Source organism: Mustela lutreola, chromosome 11, assembly GCF_030435805.1.
Source record: "Mustela lutreola isolate mMusLut2 chromosome 11, mMusLut2.pri, whole genome shotgun sequence".
In the NCBI taxonomy this organism is placed as follows: domain Eukaryota; kingdom Metazoa; phylum Chordata; class Mammalia; order Carnivora; family Mustelidae; genus Mustela; species Mustela lutreola.
In genome coordinates, this window is record NC_081300.1 from 68816646 (window position 1) to 68842353 (window position 25708).

The following is a 25708-nucleotide window of genomic DNA, read 5'->3' on the forward strand; positions in this document are numbered from 1 at the left end:
GAGGATGCGAAGAAAGGGGAACCCTCCTACACTGTTGGTGGGAATGCAAGCTGGTGCAGCCACTCTGGAAAACAGCATGGAGGTTCCTCAAAATGTTGAAAATAGAACTGCCCTATGACCCAGCAATTGCACTATTGGGTATTTACCCTAAAGATACAAATGTAGTGATCCAAAGGGACACATGCACCCGAATGTTTATAGCAGCAATGTCCACAATAGCCAAACTATGGAAAGAACCTAGATGTCCATCAACAGATGAATGGATCAAGAAGATGTGGTATATATACACAATGGAATACTATGCAGCCATCAAAAGAAATGAAATCTTGCCATTTGCAACAACGTGGATGGAACTAGAGCGTATCATGCTTAGCGAAATAAGTCAAGCAGAGAAAGACAACTATCATATGATCTCCCTGATATGAGGAAGTGGTGATGCAACATGGAGGCTTAAGTGGGTAGAAGAATAAATGAAACAAGATGGGATTGGGAGGGAGACAAACCATAAGTGACTCTTAATCTCACAAAACAAACTGAGGGTTGCCGGGGGGAGGGGGTTGGGGAGAAGGGGGTGGGATTATGGACATTGGGGAGGGTATGTGATTTGGTGAGTGCTGTGAAGTGTGTAAACCCGGTGATTCACAGACCTGGGGATAAAAATATATGTATATAAAAAATATATGTTTATAAAAAATAAAAAATTAAAAAAAAATGAGAAATTATAAGATCCTGAAGAACCAAGGAAAATGTAGATGATTTTTATTGTTCTGTAGCACATAGTAGATTCTTTTAAAAGGAATTTTAGGAGACATGATCCTTATCATTAACTTGAAAATATTTATTATGAAATCCTTAATTTCCTGAGCATCCTTATTGAAGCTTTACCATCTAAATAAAGCATCTAAAAGTGTTCATAATTAAAAAAAAAAAAAAAAAAAAAAAAAAAAAAAAAAAAAAAAACTGTTTATAGTGACTATCTGTATTGGTGGGGTCTTAGAGGTAGTGACATATTTTCTTAGTCCTCCGCATTTACAAAACTGACATTTTTACATGTATTATTATTAAATCAGACAAAAACAAGAGCAATCGTGCATTTGAAAACAAAAACAAAAACAACAACCTCTGGGGGGCCTGGGTGGCTTAGTCAGCTAAGCATCTGCCTTTGGCTCAGGTCATGACCCTAGAGTCCTGGAATGGAGCCCTGAGCTGCCACAGGCTCTCTGCTCAGCAGGGCATCTGCTTCTACCTCTCCCTTTGCCCCTACCCATTTCAGGTGTGCATGTACAGCTGTATGCACTCTCTTTCTCTCCAATAAATGAAATCTTTAAAAAAAAAAAAAAGTAAAAATCAAAAACATTTCTCAGTGTTCCAATTTTCCCCAAATTCTGGAAATCAACCACTCTGAGTAGATACCTTGATGACTACAATCTCTTTTCTCACCTGAAAAGTGAGGGTGTCATGCTTTCTACAGGGCTGCAAAGGTGGCCCTATGAGATAATACAGTGACCCAGGGGGTCACCAAGACCCTCAGTGACACCAGAGGGTCCACCAAGGTAGGAGGGGGCCACTGCTACTGGGCAGATGTACACAGACACCCCTTATCCTGGTTCATTACCCCCCCACTGCACCCAACAAGGCTCTGCATGGCTCATAATCCTAAGGGACAGAAGGCTTAAGGGGACAGTCAGGATCAAGGCAGGTGTGAGGGTGGGAATGGTCAGGGGACAGTAACAGGACAGATTAGTTTGCAGATAGCAGCAGGCTTACAGCAGGTTAGACACTGGAGAGGCCTGCACATTTCAACTTCGAGCAGACCACATTAACTCTCATTCTAATTCTTAGTAGACTGACCACGTGGTCCCTACTCAGGCTCTAAAGCCTCCTCCTAGAAGGCACTCAAATGTTTGCGAAGTGAGTGCGTGTGGGCACGTGTGACTGGTTTTGATTAACAGCCTGGCTGCTCACAAACCTCTCTCTGCAACACATCATGGGCCCTAGAGCTGTGCACCTACCCATGGAGCCTTTTCTCCTCACCTCCTCCCTACCCTCATGTAAAGGAACTTTACCACGCCAAGGCAGTATGGCAGAGATGAGCAACCTTCCCCGGGGGCTAGCTACTAAACACTGCCAGAACGAGAGAATGTGACCACATCCTCCTGTACCCAGCAGAAGTGGGACAGTGGCTAGAGGCCAGAGGACCCTGGTTGGCTCAGGAAGTGCACAGAATAAAGGGAAGCAGGTCCTGAGCATGCCTGAGCTGCCATTCTACTAAAACTTTCTCCTGGTCCTGGTAGAGACTATGAACTTCAACCTGACCACACAACAATCCTGCTCAGGACAATTCTTCACTCCTGATCTGAATCTACTTTCTGCTTTTCAAGCACATTCACATCTATTTCCACTCTGATTGTCACTCCACTTTATAGAACAGGCTATCAGGCCAGGGAGGTTAGAGGACCTGCCCAAGGCCAGGCCACCACCCAGCGCCAAATTCAGACTTTCCAACACAACACTGGCACTCTTTTCACTTTTACATGTTATGCTTTACCATGTAGCTTTACAAAATTAAATAACTGGTCTTTGTTTTCTGTCAAGTTTATTGCACAATGCTTTAACTTTTGAGTGAGTGTGACTCATACATTCATGCATTCAATCAATGTATGTCTAGCACCAACTACATTTAAGGCTTGGGGCTACCAGCTCTGTGTGTGGAGGGAAGTCACAAAGACCACAGCCAAGCTGAGGCTCTGGAATCTGGAATAAGAGCTAAAGAAGACACATGGATAATTATAAGAATTCTTATCCAGGGGCTCCATCAAACTTGCCTGTTTTCCTAAACAAGGCACCCTCTCAGAAATCTGGCTCCTAGGGGTACCTGGGTGGTTCAGTGGGTTAAGCAGCTGCCTTCGGCTCAGGTCATGATCTCAGGGTCCTGGGATCAAGTCCCGCATCGGGCTCTCTCTGCTTGGCGGGGAGCCTGCTTCTCTCTCTCTCTCTCTGCCTGCCTCTCTGCCTACTTGTGGTCTCTCTTTCTCAAATAAATAAAATCAATCTAAAAAAGAAAAAGAAAAAGAAGAAAGAAAGAAATCTGGCTCCTAGACCCCTCACTGATTTTCTTTTTTTAAATTTTATTTATTTATTTGACAGACTGAGATCACAAGTAGGCAGAAAGGCAGGCAGAGAGAGAGGAGGAAGCAGGCTCCCCGCTGAGCAGAGAGCCTGACGTGGGGCTCGATCCCAGGACCCTGAGATCGTGACCTGAGCCTAAGGCAGAGGCTTTAACCGACTGAGCCACCCAGAAGCCCCCACTCAGTGATTTAAATAGGATTTGGATCTGGACAGTGCCCAAGAATCTGTATTTTCAAATAAGTGCTCCTACCTTTCACATCAGGTAATTCTTTGATGAAGTTTTGGAAACCCAGCTTCTAAACTCTACCAAAAGCACAAAGCAATATGACACAACACAGAGTTTGGGAGGGACAGCGACCTCTGGGCCTGTCCTTCAAAATGTACAAATGTACAAACCCCAGCTACAGTACAAAGAGGTCAGATAAACTTGGGGGATGGGAGACAGACAAGTCAGCTGAGATTCTCAGACCAGTCAGCACTTCTGGTCCATCTAAGACAGAACTGATCCTTAAACAAATTCATTGGGGCGCCTGGGTGGCTGAGTGGGTTAAAGCCTCTGCCTTCGGCTCGGGTCATGATCCCAGGGTCCTGGGATTGAGCCCCGAATCAGGCTCTCTGCTCAGCAGGGAGCCTGCTTCTCTCTCTCTCTCTCTCTCTCTGCCTGCCTCTCTGCCTACTTGTGATCTCTCTGTGTCAAATGAATGAATAAATAAATAAATAAATAAAAGAAAAAAGAAAAGAAAAAACAAATTCATACTTAGTTTCAAAAGACATTCCTAAATTTGAGATGTTCAGGTTGGCACAAGTGGTACTGGGACTAAAGCAGTTTGCAATACTTAATGATCCCTTAGGAATGCAGAGCCTGGAAGCTGATATCGGCTTCCAGCTGATATTGGCTGACCCAGCATCCTCACTCCTATTACCTTCCCAGAGCTGGCTTGGTCTACCTCACAGGAACTGAGCAAGGAGGAGAACACAAAAGTTGCATATCCCTTCAGGAAACCCTGAGGAACTTGACCTCATAAAGAAATCTCTTCATAGCATCCTTGTATTCAGTTCTCAGGTTCTAGAGAACTGCAGGTATTCAAAATCTGCCTTCTTAGTGCCTTTAAACTCTAAGAATTCTTGGACCAGCGTATGCCGAGGTATCTAAGTTAATCCTAGTGATGAAGATTATAAATTTGGGTGATAAATGACTAGCACGATCTCAGAGGATACCCAGAAGAGTTCTTGTTCCTGTGGACACATGCTTGTTCACGTGCCCTCACGTGGAAGCCTTCTACCAGGAACTGTAGCTTGCCCGAGCCCATCTGTGTTGCTCATTAGGCTGCTGCTGGACCACGTGTAGGCAGAGATGAGAACTGCATTCTGAAAATGTCTACATCACACTCACAGAAGACTGGAGTAGGAAGAAATCTAAGTAAGTTGATTGGAACTTGGAACACACAGAAACCAGGCTCTAAAATTTTAGAGTCTGGATGTGGTTTAGATAGGTCCCTAAAGAGAGGTCTGGCCCTCAAATACAGGAGCATGGGCATGAATGACCTTCCACGTCCGAAAGAAGAGAGGAAGCTGAGATTGGCCTCTTTTCTTTGGAGCAGCACTGCTCCTTTTCTATGGCATCCTTTAACCTCCCTATCTGCTCAACTAACCCCTCACTTATCTTCAAAGATTTTTTTTTTTAAGATTTTATTTATTTATTTGAGATAGAAGTGAAAGCACAAGCTGTAGGGAGGAGCACAGGGAGAGGGAGAAGCAGGTTCCTCGCTGAGCAGGGAGCCCAACCAGGACCGAGATCATGACCTGAGCCAAAGGCAGGCAGATGCTTAACTGGATGAACCACTCAGGCACACTATCTTTAAAGATTTACCAAAGATCTTATATGCCAAGCATTCAGGATACAGAGATAAAGGGTTTCAGTCTAAAGGGGGACACAGATAAGTAAACAAGGCAGCCTAAGCTTGCTGAGTGCTGACAGAAATACACATAGAGGGCATGACTTCAAGGCATGCTGGGGAGACATAGAACACAGGAGAAGTGGACAATGCACTGTGCTGGGTTCAGGGTGGCTGGAGCCCAGAGCGCATATGGGCATGATAAGGCAGCAAGGGGCTGGGACTGAAGCAGAAGAAAGGCCTTAGATTCCTTGTGCCCTTCATATTTGAGTGGGGACTCTGGGATCAGCTATTCCTACTTTTTCATATTGTCTTCAGGTACTTCTGCATAGAAAGGGTTTTTCTTTGATTTGGTTTAAACTTCAATCCTTTTCCTTTTTTTTTTTTTAAGACTTTATTTATTTATTTGACAGAGAGAGAGAGCAAGAAGCAGACTCCCCACTGAGCAGAGAGCCTGATGCAGGGTTTGATCCCAGGACCCTGAGATCATGACCTGAGTTGAAGGCAGAGGCTTAACCTGCTGAGCCACCTAGGCGCCCCTTTTTAAAAGATTTTATTTATTTGAAAGAAAGAGTGAGAGAGAGAATGAGCCAGGGGGAGGGGAAGGATAGAGGGAGAGGGAGAAGACTCCCCACTGAGCAAGGAGCCCCATGTGGGACTCAATCCCAGGACCCTGGGATCACAACCCTCGCTGAAGGCAGATGCTTAACTGACTAAGCCACCCAGGCACCCCTTCAGAGCTTTTCCTTAAAGCTTACCAGGTTTCATAGGAAAAGGTAAAGCAGGATTTGCATGATCAATGGTAAAAACTTTCAAGGGTCATCCGAGAGCTGCCTTTTATCATCCTTTCTATCACGGTCTTAAAATGTTCTTTATGGGGCACCTCACCCCTGCTTGTGCCAGAGCTCACGTGCCCACATTCTCTCTAAAATAAATAAAATCTTTAAAGAACAAAACACAAAAAAACAAAACTAGCATAGCAGAGGAATTTGACGGCTTTGGGTTCAAATCTCAGTTCTGCCACTTACTTGGTTAACTTTAGACATTATTTTCTGAGCCTTTATTTTACTCCTATGTGTAAAATGGGCTATTACCTTTCTCCCAGGACAGTTTATAAGAATTAAAGAGATAAAACAATAAGGCACTAGCACAGTGCCAGCAGATTTAAGAGCTTGAAAAATATTAATCTTACCCTCACTGTCAGATCTCACAAGGTACATAAAGATCTCACAAAATATAAAAGAAGTCATCCTTTTTTATATTCCCCACAGAGCTATGTAATCAGCAGGTACTTGGTTAATTTGCTTAATGAATGAGTCACAACTTCCCTTTCTGAATGGCCATCATTCTTTGAAGGCATAGTAGGTGCAACATCAGAACTGTGTATGAGAAAATCCAGAATGGGATACACTTAATTTGATTCAGGCAAAATCAGATTTTCACCAAAAGTTTTAAAATCAGGAGCCATTTTTAATATTTATTATTACCATGAATAATGTCAGCTAACACACAGCATTCTTTACATGAATTATCTCATTTAATCTTCATAACCTACCTCTGCGGTAAGTACTACCATACCATTGTTAGCATCCCCTGGGGTGTTAGATTAAGGGTTAAGAGTAGTCAGGTCATTTGATCAGAGCCAGTCAGAGGCAAAGCTTCCCAACTCCCAAGCCAATGTGCTTAACACATTTCAGTGAGCTGTTTGTGTGTCTCCATCCTTGGTCCCAGCTTCCAGGTGCCTTACTCAGCACAGGGCCAGGAACCTGAAGAACACCTCATAAATGTGCGTGGGTTGATAGATCTGATAGCCAGACTTAGAACTATACAACTCAAACAGACATCCCTCCCCACTCCCTCCTGCCTGCCTCTCGGCCTACTTGTGCTCCTTGTCTGTCAAATAAATTTTTAAAATCTTAAAAAAAAAATCTTCAGGGGCACCTGGGTGGCTCAGTGGGTTAAGCAGCTGCCTTCGGCTCAGGTCATGATCTCAGGGTCCTGGGATCGAGTCCCGAATCGGGCTCTCTGCTCAGCAGGGAGCCTGCTTCCCCTCTCTCTCTCTGTCTGCCTCTCCATCTACTTGTGATTTCTCTCTATCAAATAAATAAATAAAATCTTTAAGAAAAAAAAAATCTTCAGATTGGAAAGATCTCAGTTAAGGGCTGTAGATTTCAAGTATAATACAGTGAAAGGAAAAATCTGGAACCAGAACTAGTCTGACACTCAACTCTGCCACTCACTAAGCCAGGGTCCTCACTTACACATAGAGTAACTTTGTCTGCCCTTCCTTCTTTTTGAGAAAAGTTTTCAAAATGAGAGTTTTGCCTTTGTTTTCATGTGGTCAGTAAATCCTTATTAATACAGAATCTATAAAATCTCATTAATTCAGATTTTACCTGAGGCTGAGCTAAAGAGCTCTAAAATATCCTGAAGGTAGAGTATAAAAAGTAAATAAAAGATAAGATTTAACTAATTAAGGAGAAAACTTCATAAGAATTTAAGAACTCCTAGCTCATACTTGACAAAACAATGATCTCACTTCTCCTTTGAAAAGGAGGTCCAAAAAAAAAAAAAGGAGGTCCAAAGGAGGAACATCAAGAGAGCATATGTAAGATAAACCAACTACAGTTTAAAGTAATAAAACCAAAATGATACCATTTAGAATAATATATAATACTGACTTTTACAAATCAGGTTTGTGTCCTGAGCCACTTGATGTTAATTGTCAGAGCAGTTCGGGAAACATTTGGAGAATGCCAAGGACTATGCTCAATGATAAAAATAAATTAGAGGGCGCCTGGGTGGCTCAGTGGGTTAAGCCGCTGCCTTCAGCTCAGGTCATGATCTCAGGGTCCTGGGATCGAGTCCCGAATCGGGCTCTCTGCTCAGCAGGGAGCCTGTTTCCTCCTCTCTCTCTCTGCCTGCCTCTCTGCCTACTTGTGATCTCTCTCTGTCAAATAAATAAATAAAATCTTTAAAAATAAATAAATAAATAAATAAGACAAAGTTCTGGGTCCTGCCCTCAAGAAATCTATGGTCTAGTCATAATATAACTGTCCTTTTAAAAAAAGAATCTCACTGAAAAATGCCTCTGCAGAGCTGGTAGTGCTAAGAAAAGACAAGTATTTCCCTGGGCTTTTGCCCAGGACCCACTCCCATATTGAGAGAGCTGTTCCTCTTTAAAAACTTCCCCCATGACTATACCACACAGCACTTCTGAGGAGCAACTGGGAGCATGGATATCAAATAACCAGGTGCTACAGAGACTACCAGGGGAATCAACCCGGTGACTAACACCAAGAGTGGAATGGCCAGCCAGACCACTAGACCATTTCCACAGAAACAAGTCACAGCTTGCTGATTCTGACCTCTGTGTGTCCTTGGACCACCATTCAGTCATGTTTTCCTGCCACTGCTCAATGAGATGTACTCATGACATCCTAGCTGATGTGAAGAGTAGAAAAGTAGGGGCCGTGGTAGTACTATGTGACAATTCAGACCACTTCAGAGACTCTTTTTTTTTTTTTAAGATTTTATTTATTTATTTGACAGAGAGAAATCACAAGAAGACGGAGAGGCAGGCAGAGAGAGAGAGGGAAGCAGGCTCCCCGCTGAGCAAAGAGCCCGACACGGGACTCGATCCCAGGACCCTGAGATCATGACCTGAGCCGAAAGCAGCGGCCTAACCCACTGAGCCACCCAGGCGCCCCCACTTCAGAGACTCTTAAGCCAGAACCCACTTGGTAGCTTCTTCCCTCCTTTAAATACTACATTTCTGGGAATAATTTTTTAGACAAAACATCAAATGCAAAGGCAACAAAAGAAAAAAATAGACAAATTAGACTTCATGAAAATTTTAAAATTTTGTTCATCAAAAGACACTAAACAGAATAAAAAGGCAATTCACAGAATGGGAGAAAATATTTGCAAATCATGTATCTAAGGGATCAATATCCAGCATATATGGAAAACTCCTAAAACCTGGGACACCCTGGTGGCTGAGTTAAACGTCTGCCTTTGGCTCGGATCATGATCCCAGGGTCCTGGGATGAAGCCCTGCAGTGGGCTCCTTGCCAGTAAGGAGCCTACTTCTCCCTCTCCCTCTCCCTCTGCCCCTCCCTCTGCTTGTGCTTTCTCTGTCAAATAAAAAAATAAAATCTTAAAAACAAACAAAAAAAATCCAAAACTAAACAACAATGAAACAACAGTCCATTTCAAAAATGGGCAAAGGAGGGGACCTTGGGTGGCTCAGTCAGTTAAGCATCTGCCTTCAGCTCAGGTCATGATCCCAGGGTCAAATTCACCATTGGGCTCCCTGCTGTTGGGGGGGGGGGAGCCTGCCTTCTCCCTCTCCCTCTGCCTGCTGCTCTCCTGCTTCCCTCTGTCAAATACATAGAATCTTTAAAAACAAAAAAGAATGGGCAAAGAACTTTATAGACATTTCTCCAAAGAGATACAAGTGGAAACAACATGAAACAACATGAAAAAATGCTCACCATCACTAATTACAAAAATCCAAATCCAAACTACAAAATACCACCTTATACCCATTAACATGGCTACTATAAAAACAAAATAAAGAAACAAAAAACAGAAAGTAACAAGTGTTGCTGAGGAGGTGGAGAAACTGGAACCTTAGTGTACTTTTGTACTTTTGGTAGGAAAGTCAAATGGCACAGCTGCCGTGGAAAACACTATGGCTATTCCTCAAAAAATTAAAAATAGAATTACCATATGATCCAGCAATTCTGTTTCTGGGTATATAGCCATAAAAACTGAAAGCAGGGTCTTAAAGAAATATCTGTACACCCACATTAATATTTCCATTATTTACAACAGCTAAAACATGGAAATAACCCAAATATACAGCCACAAATAAATAAATGGATAAACAAAATGTGATACATGCATACCATGGAGTATTCAGTCTTAAAAAGGAAGAAAATTCTAACACATACCACAACATGGATGACCCTTGGGGACATTATGCTAAGTGAAATAAACTAGGTGAAAAAGACAAATACTGTAGGATTCCAGTCATATGAGGTACTTAGAAGAGTCAAAATCACGGAGACAGAAAGTAGAACTGTGGTTGCCAGAAGTATGGGAAAGGAGGGAATGGTGAGTTACTGTCTGTTTAAAGATTTTATTTATTTGACAGACAGAGATCACAGGCAGGCAGAGAGGCAGGCAGAGAGAGAGAGGGGCAAGCAGGCTCCCTGCTGAGCAGAGAGCCTGATGCGGGGACTCGATCCCAGGACCCTGGGATCATGACCTGAGCCAAAGGTAGAGGCTTTAACCCACTAAGTGACCCAGGAACCCTTGAGTTAACTGTTTAATGGGTACAAGAGTTTCAGTTTTGCAAAATGAAGAGTTCTGGAGATGGATGGTGGTAATGGCTGCACGACAGTATGAATGTACCTAATACCACTAACCTATACACTTAAAAATGGTTAAGATGATAAATTTTATTATGTGTATTTTACTACAATAAAAAAATTGGAAAAAAGATCCTATGTTTCCACAAAGTGTCATTTATTTTATGATTCCATTAACAGAAAACATCTACAACAGGAGTTCCTGGCTGGCTCAGCTGGTTGTGTGTATGTCTTTTTTTTTTTTTTTTTAGGATTTTATTTATTTATTTGACAGAGAGAGACACAGCAAGAGAGGGAACACAAGCAGGGGGAGTGGGAGAGGGGAAGCAGGCTTCCCGCTAAGCAGGGACCCCCAATGTAGGGCTTGATCCCAGGACGGTGGGATCATGACCTGAGCCGAAGGCAGAAGCTTAACGACTGAGCCACCCAGGTGCCCCAGTGTGTGTGACTCTTGAACTCATGATAGGTGTGGAGCCTACTTAAAAACTAAAAAAACAACAACAACAATAAAAATGGGTGAATGCTGTCTTAATTTTAAAAAAAGAGAAGATCTACAATAGACAAATTCATAGAGATAAAAAGTGGATCAGAGGTTACCAGGAGCTAGGATGAAGGGGGAATGGGAAGTTACTGTTTAATGGGTATAGAGTTTCTGTTTGGTGTAATGATAAAGCTTTGAAAACACATAGTGGTGATGGTTGCACACACTGTGAATATACTTAATGCTACCAAATAGTACACCTAAAAATGGTTAAATGGTAAATTCTGTTATGTATATTTTATCACAATAAAAGTTTTTAAAAGAATCTGTGCTCCTTATTAGAAAGAAACCAGAATTCTCCTCACTAAGAACATGCTGAGTCATTGTTCTATATACCCAAGCAATACTTATTAATTTACTGAATAACCGAATGGCTAAGTGTATATATCAGAAGTAATGCTTACAAAAAAGACTGGCAAAAGCACAGAGACATCAGCATTAAAATGCTAACACGAGGGGCCTCTGTGTGGCTCAGTCCTTCCTTAGAGTGTATGACTCTTGATCTCAGGGTGTGGGCTCCAGCCCCACCTTGGGTGTGGAGATTGCTTAAAAATAAAAAATCTTTAAAAAATGCTAACAAGAAAAAGCAAGCTATAGAACTATGTGCACTGAATGGTTCTAACCATTAAAAATGTACACACTGGGGGAGAAACAAGGAAATTTAAGCAACTTAATAAAGGCTCTTTTCAGAAACAATGTGGGTAGGAAGAGAGGTAAGCTTTTCTGTATTTCCCAGTATGAACATGTATTACCTTCACAATTAAAATTACTGTTTTGTGCCTCTCACCCAAAATAGTTTCCACTTAGAACTTCCTAACTATTTCAAAAAACAAGTTCCAAAGTTATGTGTCCTTTTAAAGGTACTGTGATACCAATTAATAGGGGGAAAGGGCTTAGTAAAAACCAGAGTTAACTGTGGAGAATTTATTTAGGTTGAAAGAAACCTCTGTACTTCATTTAGCCCTAATTTCTCATTAAACAGCTCTGACTTCTTTACAACATAGTTCCAACCCTAGGTTGATCAGTGAACAAAGAAAAATTTAATGATGGTCAGTGGACCCCCCTTACACGTGCAAAGGTACCTCTCTACAAACTCCTCACAGAACAGTGTAATTTATAGTACAGACACACACACACACACACTCATTTCAAAGAAGAAAGTATTAAATAGAACTTATTGTGAATAGATTATCAGTGTAACTGATTACCAAGTCTAATCTAATCAGTGCGCATATTTCCTTTGACTGAGCTGGTCATGTCCTTTAATTTCTCTATTTTAGCATCTGCCTAACTGCACTTCTCTCCACCACATTTCCCATTATTTTTAAGAGTATGTTCAATATCTCCAGAGATAACCTGCCTGGTACCTGATCCAGCCACTTGCTTCTTTAAGCTTTTCATTAATATCTTGTTTTCTGCTCAACTTCACCAACCCCTGTCTGTGGCCAGGCTCTAAAATTCGTCATTAACTATTACTGGACTACTAAAACATGTATTTCAGTAGTCTCATCATCTGACCACCACTTCCCAAATTCTAGCAAATTCCTTCTTAACTGTTCAGTTAGATAAGACTTCAAATACCTGGGATGGCTGGTTCACTAACTTTACCCTCTTTCTACTGCACATTAAGGCTCTTCAAGTGCTTTCTTCCTTTTAATCTTATTTAGATCTCATGGTCCATCCTTTTCCCCATATGCATACCTCCATAATTTCCTTTCCCCCCTTAGTTTCCATAAAGGACTTACTTTAAAAAATGTAAACCAGTAAAATAATGCCTTCCTATTTACTGATATATTAAAAGAATTGAATAGGCCTACAAGAAGGAGATTTTCTGATCAACTTACCTTGAATTTATGACCTCAAGACCCCCTGCAATTTTTTTTTTAAGATTTTATTTATTTATTTAATAGAGAGACAGCGAGAGGGGGAATACAAGGGGAGTGGGAGAGGAAGAAACAGGCTTCCCGCTGAGCAAGGAACCTGAGCAGAAGGTAGACACCCAACAACTAACTGAGCCACCCAGGCACCCCAAACCCCTTGCAATTTTTAGCAATCCTTTCACCATATTTTGAGTCAATGTAATTTATAAGTCTGTGATGGCTGTTTCGTAACTTTTTACTCCTTCAGTTATAAACAACCCTTACTTTCTCTTCACCTTCACTAATGACCATCCTTATTATTTCCCTGAAAAAAACTAAAAACAAGAGAGCTGCCTTATCTTTCTACTTCCAAACAGGACGACTTGGCTCTATCTGTAGTCTTATATTCTTTTTTCTCTCTTTACTACCATGCATGAACTATCTCTGCTCTTAACTAAGGCTAAACTACCCACTCATACCATGGATTACATTTCCTCTCACCTGTTCAAGGTATTTGCTCCCCAAAATATACCTTTTTCCTTACATCTTTAAAGTTTGGTATTTGGCTAAATCTTTTCTTATTTCTAAATCAATAAGAAAAATCTGTGTTTTCTATACTGTAATGTCTCCCATCTTAATTTCTACATACTTTATTAAAATACTTATTAAATGAGTGAATTACTCAATTAATCGTTCTCAGGAATATGCCTCTATTTGGTTTCTAATTGTGAGGATTATCATATCTCATTCCTCATCCCCCAGTCCTTCTAATCTTTGGAAAAGGAAACCTATCCTTTTTCTTTCTTTCTTTCTTTTTTTTAAGATTTTATTTAACTGTCAGAGAGTTTCAAGGCCCCTAATGCTAGAAATGCTCTTTATCTGTTATAAGTCTGAAGTAAAAGGGGAATGGTGTACATTAGTCAAACTGAATAATTCCTCTTAGTTAAATGTAAAGATTCTGCATTTTGGACATTTTTTTATTAAGGACACGAATTCTACCAACAAATAAAATGCTGGAGGAAAATGCAGACAACCCTTGTTTGGTACAGTAAAGCAGAACAATAAAAATGCAAGCTGATACTATGAAAAATGGTCATAATAATCAATGGGAAAATCAAAATTATCTGTGGATTTTTAAAATTTTATCACATTAAAAACACTCTTACTATTGGTACACATGCTTAGTGAAGTGAAAAAGTAATAATCAATACTCATTTAGTTTACTGTAACTTAAAACATTAGAAACATTGAAAATTAAAGTGTCTCTTTTCTTTGTAAAAACTTTCTTTTAAAGAGAGGGGGAGGGGCAGAAGGAGAGGGACAGATAAAATTTCTTTTTTTTTTAAATTTCTTTTTATTTATTTATTTTAGAGAGCATGAGAAAGAGCAGAGAGCACAAATTGGGAAGAGGTGGAGAGGGGCAGAGGGAATGGAAGCAGCAGATTCCCCACCAAACAGGGAGCGACGTGACACTTGATCCCAGGACCCAGAGATCATGATCTGAGCTAAAGGTAGATGCTTAACCTCAAGGGAGAGGTTCCACACACAATGCAGAGTCAGATGCAGGGCTTGATCTCACAACCCTGAGATCATGACCTAAGGCAAAATCAAGAGTTGGATGCTTACCCAACTGAGCCATCCAGGTGCCCCTGTTTTATTTTTTAATTATATGTGTAAGATGGTCTGGGTATAGCCAAATGCTCTGGAGTCAAAAGAGGCATAGTGCACTGGTAGCTCTGCCACCCCACGCAGGTGCCCAATATCACAAGTCTGGAGTATTCCAAACCACCACTGACTCCTCTACTCCTTGACTGTGACCAGACAACCACCAGAGTAGCTCTCAGATGTCAGGACCTCCTAGTGGTCTTATCACATTTCAAATAATACTGTAGTACCCCTTTTACCTGACAATGGCCATGCCACCTGTGCATGATCAGTAGTGGTTGGAGCTGAGAGAAGCTCTGAATGGTCAGCAGTTTCAAAGGGACAATTACATGCACTTCAGCATGTCCAAATCCAACCTCATTCAGATCAGGGAGTTACTGGCATTGCCCCAGATTCTGCAGTTCAGCTCACTCTCAGTTACTTCAAGGGCTTCAGGCAATCTGCAAACTCTTTTAATATTTACATGCAAAACTGTGCGTGGTAACAAATAACTCAATTACAAAACAGACAAAGGATCTGAATAGACATTTCTCCAAAGACACACAGATGGCCAATATGCACATGAAAAGATGTTCAACATCATCAGTCATTAGGGAAATGAAAATAAAAACTACAATTAGATGCCACTTTGCAACCACCAGGGTGGCTATAATAATAACCACAAAAAGAGACAATAACAAGTGTTGAAGAGGATGTGGAGAAAATGGAACCCTCACATATTGCTAATAGGAATGTAAAATGGTGCAGCTGCTGTGGAAAACAGTTTGGCAGTTCTTCAAAAAGTTAAACATTGAGTTGCCATATGACCCAGCAAATTCCACTCCTAAGGAGACACATCTAGGAGGACTGAAAATATGTTCAAACAAAAATGTGCACATGAATGTTCACCAAAGCATTAGTCATAATAACCAAAGGGCAGAAACAATCTAAATGTCAATCAATTGATGAATGGATAAACAAAATGTGCTGTAACCATACAATGAAATATTATTCATCAAATATAATGAAGTACCAATACAGGCCACAACATGGATGAACCTAGTGAAAACATATGCTTAATGAAAGAAGCCAGACACAAAAAGACCCACATTGTAAAAAGGGCACATACTATATGAATCCATATTAGTGACTGCCAGGGGATGGAAGACGGGGGATCAAGGAGTGACTGCAAACATGTGCAGGTTTTCTTTGGGGGGACACGAAAATGGTCTGGGATTAAAATAGTGGTGATGATTATACAACCTTGTGAACATACTAAAAACTACTGAATTGTACTCTTTAAATGGTAAATTTTACAATATGTGAATTCTGTTTTTTAAAAAAATCAAAAGGGGCGCCTGGGTGGCCCAGTGGGCTAAAGCCTCTGCCTTCAGCTCAGCTGAGATAGAACCCTGCATCAGGCTCTCGGCTCAGCAGGGAGCCTGCTTCCCTTCCTCTCTCTCTGCCTGCCTCTGTCTACTTGTAATCTCTGTCAAATAAATAAATAAATAAAATCTTTAAAAAAAAAAAAAACAGAAACAAAAACCTCTGCCGTCAGCTCAGGTCATGCAGGTCATGATCTCAGGATTCTGGGATTGAGTTCCCCACCCCCAACCCATGGGGCTCCCTGCCCAGTGGGGAGCCTGCTTCTCCCTCTGCCCCTCCCCCACATTTACACTTTCTCTCTCTCTCAAACAAATAAATAAAAGCTTAAAAAAATAAAGTTTACAGTTATGAAAGACAAAAAAGACTTGAGGAGGAGTGCCTGGGTGGCTCAATGGATTAAGCCTCCGCCTTCAGCTCAGGTCATGATCTCAGGGTCCTCGGATTGAGTCCTGCATCAGGCTCTCTGGTCAGCGGGGAGCCTGCTACCCCCTCCCCCTCTGTCTGCCTCTCTGCCTACTTGTGACTTCTCTTACAATAAGTAAGTAAAATCTTTATACATTAAAAAAAAAAAAAAAAAAAGAACGAAAAAGACTTGAGGAACTGTCTCAGATCACTAGAGACTCAGGAGACTTGACAACTAAATGCAATGTGGGAAAGTGGGCTGGACCCTGGAAAAGAAAAAATACAATGGCTAAATCTGAATAAAGTCTACAGATTAGTTAGTAGTACTGTATTAATGTTAAATTACTTATTTAGATAATTTTAACATGGCTATGTAAAATGTTAACATGAGGGAAAGCTGGGTGAAAAATATACAGGAAGTTTGTATATTATTTTTGTAAGTCTAAAATTATTTCAAAATAAAATAAATTATACAAAAGTTTAAAAATGTAAAAAAGTTAAAAATGTAAAAAAGTCAAAGAGTTAAAAAATGTACATGGTAAAAAATTTAGAAAATGTACACAATGCAAGTCGGGGCTGTTAAATTCTTTCTGTAAAATGCCATACCATAAATACTTTAGACTGTAAACCATATGGTCTTCGGGGCAACCACTCAACTCTTCCGCCAAAGATGATATGTAAATTAATGGGTGTGGCTGTATTCCAATAAAATCTTATTTATAGTTTTAATTTTCCTGTAATTTTCACATATCACAAAACATTATTCTTTTTTGGATCTATTCCCCACCATTTAAAAATATAAAATCCATCCCTAGCTCACATGCCATGCAAAAACAGGCAATAAAGCCAGATTTGGCCTGCATACCATAAACTGCAGACTCTCCAAATGAGAATTTGCCTTCTAAGAAGCACCAGGGTGGGTCCAGTCCAGAAAAGCATGAGACTCTTGATCTCAGGGTCATGTGTTCAAGCCCCATGTTAGGTGTAGAGACTACTTAAATAAATTTAAAAAAAAAAAAAAAAAAGAATTTGCCAATGTGTGCTTCAATTAAAAAAGAAGTGTTGCATGCACAACAATTAAGTCTGGCAACGCTAGGTTAAACAAAATTAGGTATGCTTCTTTATTATAGGACATCTCACTATATTTAATGTGGTATTATATGCCGAGAAGTTCCAAGAAAAGATAATGATATACAGCATTTTCCAAACTTCTTTTTACTATGGAACACTTTTTTTCAGAAGCATCACTTCCGAGTAGCGGCCTGAAGAACACACTTTGGAAATGCTGATTCAGGTACTTTTTTAAAAGAAAAATTTCAGATTAGTAAGTATTAAAGATATCACCAAATTATGATCATTTTATTTTTTTTTTATTTTTTTTTAAAGATTTTATTTATTTATTTGACAGAGAGAGATCACAAGTAGGCAGAGAGGCAGGCAGAGAGAGAGGAGGAAGCAGGCTCCCCGCTGAGCAGAGAGCCCGATGCGGGACTCGATCCCAGGACCCTGAGATCATGACCTGAGCCGAAGGCAGCAGCCTAACCCACTGAGCCACCCAGGCGCCCCGAATTATGACCATTTTAAACCAGCACCTGGATATTATCTGAATAAGCATTTCACAATTTTGTTTTTAATCCTAGGAAACACAAACAAAGCAGGAAGGTAAACACAAGCAGGAAGCCTTAGCGCAAACACAATCTATTTTTTGGGAGGGGGATAGAATGTAAGCAGAACTGGGTCATAATATGGAATCTTTGCTCCATAGGGCACTCTATATATTCTTCAGGTTTTGAAAACGTGACCTGCTTTTAGGAACTTCAACATTCAATTAGAAAACTAAAGACAGGGATGCCTGGGTGGCTCAGTTGGTTAAGCCACTGCCTTCGGCTCAGATCATGATCCCGAGTCCCACATCGGGCTCCTTGCTCGGCAGGGGGCCTGCTTCTCTCTCTGCCTCTGGCTGCCATTCTGCCTGCTTGTGTGCCCAAGCTCGCTCGCACACACTCTCTCCAAGTAAATAAATAAAATTTTTAAAAAAGTAAAAGAAAAGAAAAAGAAAACTAAAGATGATCTAGTGGTGCATGGGGGGCTTGGTCAGCTCAGGTCATGATCTCAGGGTCCAAGCATGAGCCCTGGGGCTCTGCACTCAGTGCACAGAGTGTCCCTCTGCACTGTTCCTCACCCCCACAGGTCCTGCTCTCCCTCTCTCAAATAAAGAAGTAAGATCTAAAAAAGAAAAGAAAACTAAAGATATGCTAGAAGCATTACCTGTAGATTATACATTAGGGAGGATGAACTGGCAGGCAAGGCAAATCCCTAGGATGACTGGTTTTAAATGCTGGATGAAAAGTTAGCCGACAGATTGCAAAAATTCTCTCATTAGATATAAGAGCTATATAATACATTGGTGGAGAGAGGATTAAAGAGGGATTTATGATCCGGGCAGGAAAGGCTGGCCTGAACAACCCTGAGGGGCCCTTCTCGACAAAGGTTCCTCAATTCTGTGATCCAAAGAGTTCACTGGCTTCTCCCAATCAAACACAGTCTCTCTCTCTCTCTTTTTAAAGATTTTATTTATTTGAAAGAGAAAGAGAGATCATGAGCAGAGGGCAGAAGAAGTAGACTCCCCGCTGAGCAAGGAGCCCAATGCGGGACTTGATCCCAGGAGCCTAGGATCAAGACCTGAGCCCAAGGCAGATGCTTGACTGACTCAGCCACTCAGGCGCCCTCAAACACAAAGTCTTTAACAGCATTTCCAAGTTACTCTAAGAACATAAGCTACAAACCAATGGGGTGGGGTACCTCCTTAGTTATTCAACAACACTTAAGGAGCCCTTATCAGATGGGCCATTCCAAAGTCCCTGAAAAAAAAAAAAAATGGTGCAGGGGCACCTGGGTGGCTCAGTGGGTTAAAACCTCTGCCTTCAGCTTGGGTCATGATCCCAGACTCCCGGGATAGAGCCCCACATCGGGCTCTCTGCTCAGCAGAGAGCCTGCTTCCTCCTCTCTCTGCCTGCCTGCCTCTCTGCCTACTTGTGATCTCTGTCTGTCAAATAAATAAATAAAATCTTTTAAAAAATAAAATTAAGGGGCACCTGGGTGGCTCAGTGGGTTAAAGCCTCTGCCTTCAGCTCAGGTCATGATACCAGGGTCCTGGGATCGAGCCCCACATTGGGCTCTCTGCTCAGCGGAGAGCCTGCTTCCCCCTCTCTCTCTCTGCCTGCCTCTCTGCCTACTTGTGATCTCTGTCTGTCAAATAAATAAATAAAATCTTTAAAAAAATTAAATTAAAAAAAAAAAAAAAGATGGGGATAGATTACATTAAATCAGACCACTGGCCTTACTTCTAGAAAATGTAGGCTGGCTCGGGGGGGGGGGGGGGGGATGAAGGTGTCAAGAAAAGAGGGCAGAAAATATCAGTCAGCACCAGAAAGGTTGAAAGAGTTACTTAGAATCAGACATTTCAGGTTGGAAAGGACCTCCATCTAATATCTATATACCTCCTTTAACCGCAAGCTCATTACTTTTGGAGCCAATCCATTCCATTGCTGGTCACCTCTGACCAGCATTAAGTTCTTCAATTAAACCAAGAGAATCCGCCTACTGGTCTGAGCTCTGCCACTTTCAACCCCAAAGATAAAAAGTGAAGCCCTCTTCACCATAACAACTGTTCTCCGTTTTTAAAGACAGTTTCCTTCCACTCTTCTTTTCTGGGCTAAACATCCCAATTCTTTCAAAGATCCAGAGACGGCTCCAGCTTCCTCAAAGCAAAGAATACGGATATCTAGTACTCACAGCAGGAAAGCACTTCAAATCAGTGCCCTTCAAACATCAGTGTGTACAGGACCCCCGAGGTGTTATGTTCAAAACGTTCCCAGGTTCCGACCCAGATTCTAAATCAGAAGTCTTATTTGAGAACGGCGCTGAAAGCATGCACCTCGAGACATTTCAAAACAGACCAGTATAAGAACCATATTTTAGGCACACTGCCCTGTTTTACAAACGAGGAAACGGAGGCGCAACAAAGGGAATGGATTGGGCCCATAACGCACAACTGGCTGTATGCCGCGAAGTCTCTCGGCTCTCTCACTCCCAAGCCCAACTGTGCAAAATCATTTAAAGCACATCCACCTGAGAAGGCTGTCTCGAGCCGGGGACAGAAAGTGAGTTAGAGTGAGTTCCTGCCCGGAAAGGAGAGCTCGTGGCTGTCTTTTTCCTTCTCGGGGCCTCAGTTTCCCAAAACTATAACCACAGGATAAAAGACCACAACCCCGACTGCACCTCTTTTCTGGGGCGAGGGTCCCAAGCAGAGCGGGGGTTGTTGTCTCTGCGCCGCCGGGCCAGGTGTCTCAGCCTGTGGGCCCGGTTAAGGCAGAAGTAAGGCAGAAACCCTGCCCGCGTCCCTCAACTTCGACAGCCGCTAAACTACCACCCGAGCCCATCACGTACCTGCCTCTGTTCAGCGAACACCGCTGAAGCCAACCCAGCTTATCCGTCCGTCCCTGCCACTCTGTCCCTTCAGGCTGTCGGGTAAGAACTGCGATGACTCCGACGCAGACTCCGGTCACCTGACACAAAGCCGCCCCTCTCCGAGGACTTCCGGCCATAACCGGAAAAGGTTGGTCCGCTGCGCGGGTCTCCCGCCCAGGTCAGGGGCCCTAAGGTTCCGCCTGAGGGCAGAAAGCGGAGAAACAGGGGCTGGTAGGCAGCTTTTTCAAAGAGCCTGAGTCAGGGCAGGGAAAGTACCAGCTAAGCTTGGAACATCGTGTTGAACCGAAATGTAAGGATGATGGGAATCAGAATGATGAGAACGTGTTAAAAGACACAGGAACTAACTTGAAGGAGAGATACCACTGACCAATTAGGGGCAATCTGAGCATCAAAATACATGATGATAGTGACAGAGTGTAACTAATGAAATAAAATGGTAACCCACGAGTCTGTGCTGATATAAATAAAGAAGTAAATAGATAAGGAGAAGGGAAAACCCCTCCTTTTAGTAGAATCCCAACTAACAAAACTGATGGAGTTAGAAAAACAATAATGAATGGTAGAACTAGAGGAATAGGGTAATTACACATTAAAAGTGTCTCCCATAAATTATTTATTGATTACGAAATGAAAATGGTAATTTTACAGAGGTATAACCTCGAGCAAGTGAATCAAAGTGATCCGAATTATAGGTCAAGTAAAGATCATGGTCCTTCCAATAAGACGCACTGATAAGGACACAACATCTTTTCTGTGATATTTCTATCAAAAATGTATAACCCATCTCTCACATGGAAACATGAAATAATCCCAAATCGAGGGCACTCCACAAAATAACTGTCAGTATTATGAAAGTCAGAGATAGGCTGAGGAGCTATCCTGATTTAAAAGAGATTAAAGAGGCATGACAACAAAATGTGGTGTGTGATTCTAAATTGCATTCTAGAGGGGGAATGGGAAGCAGAATAGGTGTGATGTACAATATTGGGATAAGTGACAAATTTGAATATGGATTGTGGACTAGTTCCTAATGTCTATTGTATCAATGTTAAATTTTCTAAATTTGATCACTCTATTGTGGCTTTGTTAAGAGAATGCCCTTGTTCTTGGGAAATACTCACCGAAGTATTTTGGAGCTAAAAGGGCACAACTTAATTTTGGATTACTCAGAGAAAATTGCATGTATGTGGGGAGGCATGATTAAGCAAATGAGGTGAAATATTAAAGAGTAGTGAATCTAGGTAAAGGGTACATGGGAGTTCCTTATATACTTTTTGCAACTTTTATTTAAGTTACTAAAATTATCGCCTAAATGCGGGAGTTCCTGGGTTTTAGCCAATTTACTTATTTATCTATCAAACATTTGTTTGTATTAGGGACTGGCGATAAGAGACAAGACAAGATCTTTGTTTTCATGCCTTGTGGGAAAAATATTGAACACATGATCACAAAACTAACAGACTACTTATCCTGAAAATAACAATAGTTAACATTTGCTGAGCTCTAACTAAGCACACTCCACACAATAGTTTATTTGACCCTCACAGCAGTCCTTTGAATGGCTTTGGTGGTTTTCTCCATTTTACAAATGGGTAAAGGAAAACTTTTTAAAGTTTACACAATGTTATCATTTAATTAAAAATTTCCAGGGATGCCTGGGTGGCTCAGTTGCTTAAGTCTCTGCTTTCAGCTTGGGTGGTGATCCCAGAGTCCTGGGATCGAGTCTTGCATCAGGCTCCTTGCTCAGTGGGAAGCCTGCTTCTCCCTCTGCCTGCTGCTCCCCCTGCTTGTGCTCTCTCTCTGACAAATAATAGATAAAATCTTTTTAAAGAATTTCCAAATTACATACTGATAGGTGGTGAAGATGCAATTTGCACCCAGATAGTTGTTCTCTGGAGTTTTTGACATTTTCATTATTTCATTAATTCAACAAATATTTATTAACTGTCTGCAATTATCCCAAGGACTATAGGAGAGGTTGAGTCAGAGTAGGTGGTGAAGGTAGTAGATGAAATAAACTCATAGATGAAATTCTTTGTCTGCTTGTCTTCTTTTCAGGTTTCTATGAACAGAGAGTAACACAGGAAATGTTTTCAACCACACAAACCTGGATCTGGGTTCAGGCTCTGAGAAAAATAAAAGCAGTCCCTAGTATCCAGGAGCTGGCCTGGCACATACTGGTAGGCCTTGGTGTTCTCCTGTTGAACATACACCCTCCCCCAAATTACTTAATCCAAGCCCAAATCCTAAATGTCCTTTCCAACCTTCTGTTACTGAGATATCCCATCATACCTTGTGTTTTGCATCGTCCACTTTGTGATAACAAGTAATAAAACCAACCTATCCAACCACAGGTATGTTCCTGGTGGTCTTTGACTGGAGGGCATTGAAAATTCCCATGCTCACCAACTATATGAATTTAGATGAGCCGTTTCACTTACAGAAACCTCTATCTCCTCATTCATTTAATGGGGAAATTTATTTCTTCAGAAGATTATTTTGAGTATGTAGAACAGGCTTAGCACTGAATGAGCTCTGTATACTTAAAAAAAAATTCCTGCTTGAGCTAATTCCTTTGAAAAAGCCAGAGTACCATCATTATAAAACAACATGGGAGCATCAGCTTCAATTAAGACAAAGTTGTCAATTACATTCTCCTTTGATGTTTTTGCTGGTTTCATCAGGCAGACCAAAGGCAGGAGTTCAACTTTTCCTTTGTCAGAAATAAGGTCATTCTCATGGTCTCTTCTGGAAAGCAATAACCACATTCCTGAAACTTTAATATTAGGGAACCAGCACTGTTTATTTCTTCATGTTCTTGTTATTAAAGACATTCTCAAGAAATAGCAGAATTGAAACTACCAAACTTGGAAGCACTTCAGTTTAAAAAATATATCAAGTAATATCTTCTCTGTTTTACCACACTAAGGCACTTATAGACCACAAAAACACACTGTTGGTGATGTTTGCATGTATTCTCCTATAACCCAGCCTGGATTTAATATGATTTAATGCTTACAACAAATTATAATGAATAAAAAATATTCATTCCAGTGGGAAAGATTAAAATAAATAGAAATGCTCCGATTTCTTCTTCTGCTTGCTCTGAGCATCCCAAGGACTCTCATTTTAACAGCTCTAACCTTTCTCCTGCCCCCTTCCTTCCCCTCCCCTTCCTCTTCTGATATTAGTACTAAAATTAATACTAATGCTGGCAGCTAATAGTTTGAATGTTTATTAAGGTGCTACACACTGTGCTAAGGGTTTTATGCAATTTAATCCTCACCCCTGAATCATGAAGCAAGTATTACTACATACGAGGATCTAGAGACCCAGAGAAGTTAAGCAACATGCCCAGTGCCACACAGCTGGTAAAACTCACACTCAAGATTGGAATCCGCCTACAAAACTAGCACTTGTTGAAATGTTGCTTCACTACCCTGGGCCTGAGAGTAGGGTCTATGAAGGGATGGAAGGAGGGATGGGGCTGGAGAGGAAGGAAAGGGCTGGGGCATGCGTGGTTGGAATCTATGCAGAGGCATTCAGATCTTCTCCAGGGTACAGAGGAGAGGGTGGAGATGAGGAGCCCAAAACAAGTAAGAGGCCCCTGCAGAGCCTCAGAGGGAGCAGGAATATCAGTCAAGGAGTTTGAAGGGCCGGGAAGGTTGAATAGTGGGAAAACGCAAGTAATTGAAGTAATTGGGGATGAGAAAGCTATGATTAAGGACTTGAGGCCTCAGATGTGTATCTTCCAGTTGAGGAGAGGCAAGAAGTCTGGTAGACCTTCTGGCTTCTTGGATCAGTTGAGGCTCACAGGCCCTTGCCCTTCTCTGAGCCTCCGTTTTCTCTTCTGTTCAATGCAGGTGGAAAATATTCCAGGATCCTAGGAACCAGCCCAACTCTGGTGGATGGCATCACTTTTTACTCTAATCTCCTCACCTGACATGGGGGAGAATATTCCCTGGGCCTGGCCCACCCCCACCCTCACCCTTCACCCTAGGCTGGAGTCGGCCTCCCCTCATGGGTACAGGAAGCTCAGAGAGGAAGACCATGTGTGCAGACAGAAGGGAGAAAAGGCCAGAGAAATCATCCCCTAATCCTCCTCAACCCCAACCCTTAAACCAAGGAGGCTGGCAGGTTAGGAACATGACCTAGTTACCCAACCCACGGCAAATGTGCAAATCCTTGCTGTATGTCCTCGGGCATGTTACTAAGCGCCTGGGCCTTAGGTTTCTTTTGTTCTGTGCCTGGGTCCTAAGGTTAAGATAAAGCTCATTGCACCCCTGCCATTAAGCCTTGTGCCCCAGGACAGCTTAGGGTCTGTTTCTTCTGCTTCCTGTTGGAGCCTGACCTAGGACTCTGCCCTGATGGTGACCTGTTGGCTTCCTAGGTTTGGGTCTGGATAGCATTATTTGTTTAGGGACATGGCCATGAGGTGGTGTCAGAGTTGTATTCTAGAATCTTCTGGGATCCAGATCAGGAACACCTTATTCCAGGGAGATAGGCTCTTTCCAGAGTATTCTGGAATGTTCCCAAAACATGAGGTGTGGAAACCAAGTCTAGAAAACCAACGAAGGGGAAAACTAGTGAAGGAGAGGAAAATCTGAAGGCACTAAGAAATCCTGGGGTCCAAGCCCTGGGCAGTGTAGGGAGGAGGGGCCCTCACTGGGCAGCCCATCTCTGCCTTCCACCTCCAGAAGCCTAGGAAGAAAAGGTAGAATGTTCACTTAGGGCCCACTATGTGCCAGGCTTTATGGGGAGTCCTTTTAAAATATTTTTTCTCAGTGAATCCTCTTAATAGGTCATTAGGGAAAGAATTATTGACCATTTTACAGAAGAGAAAACTAAAGCTAAGAGAGATAAAAAAAAATGTGGTCAACATCCCACCAGGAAGTAGAGCCAGATTGCATGTTTCAGAGTCCTGGAAGATGAGCTAGAAGTTAGCTCAAATAAAATACATGATATCCAGGTAAGTCTGAATTT

General features: G+C 41.7%; 1 protein-coding gene across 2 annotated transcripts in view; it reads right to left on the reverse strand.

Moving 5' to 3' along the window:
- RNF185 (ring finger protein 185) overlaps positions 1–20833 on the reverse strand; it is a 39750-nt gene extending 18917 nt beyond the window's left edge. The window contains exon 1 of one of the 2 annotated variants that reach the window (XM_059139329.1): positions 20684–20833. The gene's annotated coding sequence lies outside the window, so the exon portion shown is untranslated. The remainder of the gene's footprint in view (positions 1–20683) is intronic. The other variant, XM_059139330.1, reaches the window with a different exon arrangement.
- Between the last annotated feature and the right edge of the window lie 4875 nt (positions 20834–25708).